The sequence below is a fragment of the Arachis ipaensis genome, chromosome B2 (assembly GCF_059453495.1).
Source record: "Arachis ipaensis isolate K30076 ecotype BB chromosome B2, ASM5945349v1, whole genome shotgun sequence".
Classification (NCBI taxonomy): Eukaryota; Viridiplantae; Streptophyta; class Magnoliopsida; order Fabales; family Fabaceae; genus Arachis; species Arachis ipaensis.
In genome coordinates, this window is record NC_142437.1 from 41,695,591 (window position 1) to 41,702,233 (window position 6,643).

Below are 6,643 nucleotides of genomic sequence, written 5' to 3' on the forward strand. Positions count from 1 at the left end.
TTCTCCGTTTACTCTATTATTTTTTTACATTGTATGCAGCTCAACATAAGCTCACGTCCAACAATTGTCAATCCGAAACCACGGGCTAAATACCAAAAAAAATATGACAACAATATTAAAAATTATTTAATATTAGCACTTTTTGCAACTATTGGGAGTTTACTGAGCGAGATTCAGGTGATTTTTATATAGCATGATACATAAGTTCAGTAGGTGATGAAAGAATCTTCCTTTAACATTGTTGAATTTTTCATATTATAAACCAAATAAATTCTTAACTAATACGTAAGAAATGCAAAAGTATTTCAAAAAAAAATAATTTGTTCTGATAAGTTAATTAAGTAAATTATAGAAAGCTTATAAGAATTTATTGTATTAATTCACACTGCTAACAAGTTAAGATGATTTAGATTATCTTTGATACAAGAATTATTAGATATTATTGCATTAAACTTTTTTACAACTAAACTTGATTCAGATTCAATACTTAAAAATTAAAACTAAGAATTTTAGATATTTTTAACATACACTTTTTTAAGTCTAAGAATGATTCAGATTGAGTCAGACACAAGTCTCAAAAATTTACATATATTATTTTTATAAGCATTATGAAGATTTAAGAAAGATCCAAACTAAATCAAAACACTAACCTAATAATTTTAGATAGTTTTTTTTTTTACAATCTTTTCAGGTCTAAAAATTACTAATAAATCAATTTAAAAGATGTCAGTATTGTGTTTAAATTAAAAACACTTTATAGTTTTTGACGTTCTAGTTCTAGAATATAATAAAATATTGAAACTATCTGATATTTATAATTGAATCTAATGTAAAATAAACTTAAAGTATAAACTAAATACATTTTAAATACTCGTTTGAGGTAGAAGAGAGAACTTTACAAAGAAAAAAGAAAGAATATAAGAAAACAAATATGAGAAGTTTTATAGCAATTCAACACTCTGCTATTTCTTAATGTTCCATACTTCCATGCTTGCTTTGTTTACATTTTGTCAAAATGATGTTGAAAATCATTCTTCCTTCATTACAGGTTGAATTTTTAATATAGGTACCTTTTATTTTATAAAAATAGTAGACCTATTTTACACTTGTGACAATAAAGTGAGAAAGTTATTTTTTAAATATTTTAGGATTTAACATTTTTAGAGCCAAAAGTATCCATTTGAATTGGGTGCATTTCTAAAGGGATGTTGTATCTAGTGCTTAGTTTTTGAGATTTATGAACTAAACTATCATTGCTTCTTAGGTGGGCACAATATTTAGATTTATCTTTTAGAAAACAGTTAATAGTCAAAATCGTCTCTAAAAGATACATCGATCTCTATTTTCGTCCTCGAAAGAATAAAATAATCAAATTCGTCCCCGAAAGATAATAGATCTGGTCGCATAGCCCTTTCGTCATCTCTTCCGTTAATCCTTCCGTCATCTTCTTCTATGGTAAAATTTTCTATGAGACATTCTATCAAACATCTTATATGCATCATGCTTAACCCATCAGACCTTATCCTATGGTGAAATCCCAAAGCTTCAGGCAGAGAAGAATTTCTTGCATATTCTTTAAGCGTGGTGTGGTAAAGTATATCGAGCTTATCGTGGTCGTCGACAGTATCAAAGGCATATGAGGCTTCGGAGATGCTATCAAGGCTGCAGAACAAGTGCTAGTGGTATAAGCCGTTCTTGAGGACAAGGGAAAGGAATTAGCGGAGCTCAGTGAGAGAGTTGCAGATCTCTAGGAGAACTGAAGAAACTGCCTAGCCACCTGCGATGGGAAGAGTAAGCATTTAAATAGATGGCGCAGAGTGCAGCACAGTATCCGGCGATGAAATCTTGAGCGCTGTGGTGATGAAAGTCAGCGGGACGGAGCTGTAGTAGTTATGGAATTTCAAGGAAGAACGATATCTATGGTTATCCAAGCAAGAGTTGGTGGCTATAGAGTTTCAAGTGTTGATGAAGAGAATCACCAAGAAAGAAGATGGCTAATGGGTGGGGTTTCTAAAGTTGGTGGGTCGGATTTAGGCCTTTGTTGGAATAGCCTACGAAAAAAACGACGTCGTTTTATGTGTTAAAATGTAACTTAACGTGCCACGTCATTTTCTGTTAACGTCAAAAGTAAGAAAAATAACGGAAGAATAAACATGATTAGATCCGTTATCTTTCGAGGACGAATTTGATTAATTTATTTTTTCGGAGATGAAAATGAAAATCTAGCGAGGTATCTTTTAGGAATTATTTTGATTATTCACTCTCTAGAAAATTATTAATTGGTTTTCTAGTTTTTTTTTCCTTTTAAATTATCAAAAAATAATGTATAAATTAAAATTAATTTTGTATAAAATTAATTTTAAAGGGAAAATTTGGTTTTAAAGGTTAAAAACCTATTTTAAAGGAAAAAAACTATTTTTAAATAGAAAACTAATTTTTAAATAAAAAATAAATATTTTTTAGATCGATTTTTATTTTTATGATCTGTTTATTAATTTTATAATTTTTTAATAATTACTTTTATTATTTAAAGTTATCTTGGGTTATTAACTTAATTCAAATTTCTAGTTAATCAAAAGTCAAGTTTGATTTTTTTCAGTTAACCTTAGTCATGTTTATCCTTTAAAAAGAGATTTCGGATTCATTTTAAAATACTGATAGATAAAATTAAGAAAAAGTTAAATAGATATGGATAAATTAATTGCTTTCGTGATTTGATACAAATTATTTTTTCATTTTAACTTAATTTTGACTTTGATTTTATTGGACTAAAATTAATTTTATCTTCAAATCAGCAACAAAAAGATTTATACTATCATTAAATTATATTTAAGAGTATAAGAATAAAATATTTTTATCACTATCAGATAAAAAATATTATCTATGAATATTTTGATTAAATATATAGCATTTTAAATTCTATCTAAACTATTTTTAAAAATCATAATTTAAAATTTGATCTACAGAATGGATTTATAAAAATAATAACTATTTAAAAATTTCTTAGATATATTTCAAGAAAGATAAGAGTTTTTACTCTATTTCGTACGCATCATTAATTAAAAAAAAAAGTTGATTAAAAACAATACTTTTAAATTTAGAAAATTTAAACTTGAAAAGTAAAAATAACGTATATTACTAATGTAACAATATGCATAAAATGGAACAAATCTTTCAGCACTTTTAAATTTAATTCCTTACCCCAATGGATTAAATTAAAATAAGATAAGATAAAACACTATGCTTTCTCTTTTTTTTACCCGTTCCGTCCCTTTATAAACCATTGTTTGCTTCCCAAATTCCCATCATTAACAAAGTATCTGATCTTCTTAATATTTTCTCTGGACTCATATATATATATATATATATAGTCATCACAAGGCTCTTATTCTTTCCTATCAATCTATCGTTACACCAATGGCCATGCGAAAGATTTATGCATCTCTCCCTGCTGTAGCTGCTGGAGTTGGATTCTTCTTCTATAATGCGAAGGTAAGAAAAAGATATCTATTATTTATATTCATATAAAATGTTATATAATTCCAAAAAGTAACATCAAAGTTTCTATGAACGCAGGAACATGCAAGAAGAATTTCAGCATCTAATCAGGAAACAATATCTATAACAAGAGTGGTGGAAGAACAAACCAAGGCCATTAGAGAAAGAACAAACCAAGGCCATTAGAGAACCAAGTGTGGCACCACAGTTTGATGGTTTGCATTGTTTTGAAACATTTGTTATGAACAAGGTAAAAGAAAAAGATATGTATTTATTTTTGTTCATATAAAGTGTTATATAATTCCAAAAAGTAACATAAGGTTTCTATGAATGCAGAAACTTGCAAGAGAGATTTCAGCATCTAATCAAGAAACAATATCTACAACAAGAGTAGTGGAAGAACAAACCAAGGCCAGTAGGAAACCAAGTGTGGCACCACAGTTTGATGGTTTGCATTGTTTTGAAACATTTGTTATGAATTAAATTCTCTGAAAGATGTACAACTTAACTGATTCTGTGAGTTAAATAAAACAGTAGAAGAATTCATATTTGTTCTTTTAACTAATTTGTTTCAATTTATTTCAAATCATTCAAGATAGACATAGACACATGGTTAATTTCCACTGTAAACCATCCTTAATTGTTAAACGTAACAACATTGCATGCTACAACAGACTTAATTAACCGGGAAATTTGAAAAAAAAGAATGAAATTTTATGATGTAACTGAGTTTATACAACCATCATACTCTGTAGTCTGGACCAACAATTTTTCACGGTCCAAATCAGGAAAAACTTCAATGACTACCCCTCAACACTAGCCAATGGTAAATTATATTATTTTCCAATCGACATTATTTTTTTTATAATGATTTTGCCTACAACAATAAAATCTAAGGTTCTAATAGAACTCCTTCAATTGCTTGTTCTATATAATGGATTACACCTATCATCATCTTCTACCTATAATGGCAAATCTTGCAACACCAAATATGCAAGCAATTTTAAGAAAAATAGCCTATAAAAATGCACAAATCGTTTTACACAGTGCACATATTACAAGCTGTTAGGCATTTGAAACGTGGTATGTTCAAGATCCGAAAATGATCAAATGAAAAATCAAGAACTGCAAGCTATCATATGCATGGCACTTATACATTGTGCTTAATGAAGATAGATCAGTGAACCTAAATTGCAAGCATAACAGAAGCAAACTAAGGCCTTCCTCCACCCATACCCTATCTTTTAATTAGGCTCAAATGACAAGCAAACCAGAAAAAAAAAAATTAGGGCTCCAGAATGTTAATTAGTTCATTCTTAGTATCAACGTTTAATCACACATAAGAAAATTAAGGTTCTATTTGGGCATAACAGAGCACATAACAGATCATAGAAGAGGAATTCTCTCTTGTCCCTGTTTGGATTCAACTCTGGGGACTTCCGGAGCAATACTAGAAACTCCTATACAACAAGGTGAAGATAAAATTACCTGGTAAAAGGAGAAATCTGGAGAATATTCGGTGGCTTCAGGACATGAAGTAGTGTTCCAGTTTTGGAACCTGAAAAATACCCCCAAAGATAAGAATATTTTGTGAAAGACTTTACATGAAGGGATTCCGATAAAGGAAAATCTTAATTCAAGATTTCAAAACATAAACCCTACCTGTCTGATTTGTGATGCTATGGAGGAATCGGTACGCCATTGCCTGTGGGGATGTGAAAGCGTGGTTGAAGCATGGGATCTTGTAGGACTTCCGCTACTGAATCAAGCTATGGAGCCATGGAGATGGTGGTTATTTTTAATGGAGTCTTTGAATCTCGAAGGAAGAAGAAGCTTGCTGCGAACCTTGTCTGGTGCATCTGGAGAGCAAGGAATGCTGCTGTCTTTGAGAATCATCGACGATTACCGGTGGAAATAGCTGAAGAAGCTTGCCGCATGACTGAGGAGAGATGTCTCTTACATGAAGCCTGAAACTCTCATATGAACTTACTTTACCTTTGTTTTTCTTCAATCTTCAATTGTTGTTCTACTTTTCTATTACCATAGTCCAAAATACCCTTTTGCTTGGAGTTCATTGTGGATCAAGTAGTTTCTCTAATAAAATTCATTGTCTTTTGAAAAAAAAATATTTAATTACTCTATTGGTTTATATAGTTTTGTAAAATTTTTAATTAGTCTTTGTATTTTTTTATTTTTAGTTGAATCATTACACTAATTTTTTTTAATTGAGTCCCTATATTTTTTTTCCCTTTTATTTGGGTCCCTGCACTAATTTTTTTTAGTTGGATCTCTATAAAATTAAGCCAATTACTATTATGAGGGACCTAATTAAAAAAAAATTTGGTATAGGGACCCAATTAAAAAGAAAATAAATATAGGGACCTAATTAAAAATTTTGCAAAACTATAGGGACCAACAGAATAATTAAACAAAAAAAACTGTAAAAATGTTGTCAACATTGAAGGAAATTACGGTACAAACTACAAAGGAAAGAGAGCTGCTTCTCTTATGTTACTTTGTCGTTGGAGCAAGCGTGGAAGACTGACGCGGAATGCAGACACATGGACAAATTGTGAGGTCATAGGACAAAGGATTCGATGGTCCCAGAACGTTTAGACAATTAAATGGTTCCATAACAAAATATATTTTTTAAGTTTTTTAATAATTACTAAATAATTTTTAGGGTAAAGTACTAATTTGGTCCCCTACGTTTGGGGTGAATTTTGTTTTAATCCCCAACATTTAAACTGTTCTAAAAAAAGTTTTGATTTGCATCAATCAGGTCCTGCCGTTAAGTGGGTGTCAAATTCTTAACGTCGTATCCGACGTGGCAATAGAGAGGAGACAGTGGTTAATAGACGTGTAATCCTTCCCGCCTTTGGACAGAACGCATGGTTACCCTGACTCTTCTTCTTCTTCTTCTTCTTCTTCTTCTTCTTCTTCTTCTTCTTCTTCTTCTTCTTCTTCTTCTTGTGAAGCACGAAACGATAACCAAAGGCAACAAACCCTACCGATTGTCACTGAAGGGTTGCGATTCGCAGCCAGAGAAGTGACATTGTCCTTCAGTAACGTTAAAGGTCCACAGCAGCAGTTAGTTTGAAACCCTTACATTCTGGAAGAATATCGTATCAGGTATTCCGTTATT

The 6,643-nt window shown here is 30.7% G+C and overlaps 1 long non-coding RNA gene across 1 annotated transcript; it reads right to left on the reverse strand.

The window, feature by feature from the left end:
- Window positions 1–3,112: 3,112 nt before the first annotated feature.
- LOC148573740 (uncharacterized) lies at window positions 3,113–5,476 on the reverse strand. The gene is made up of 3 exons (XR_015904944.1): window positions 5,161–5,476; window positions 4,987–5,056; window positions 3,113–3,479 (listed from the first exon to the last, which is right to left on the reverse strand). It is a non-coding gene; the product is annotated as an uncharacterized LOC148573740 (long non-coding RNA).
- Window positions 5,477–6,643: the final 1,167 nt, after the last annotated feature.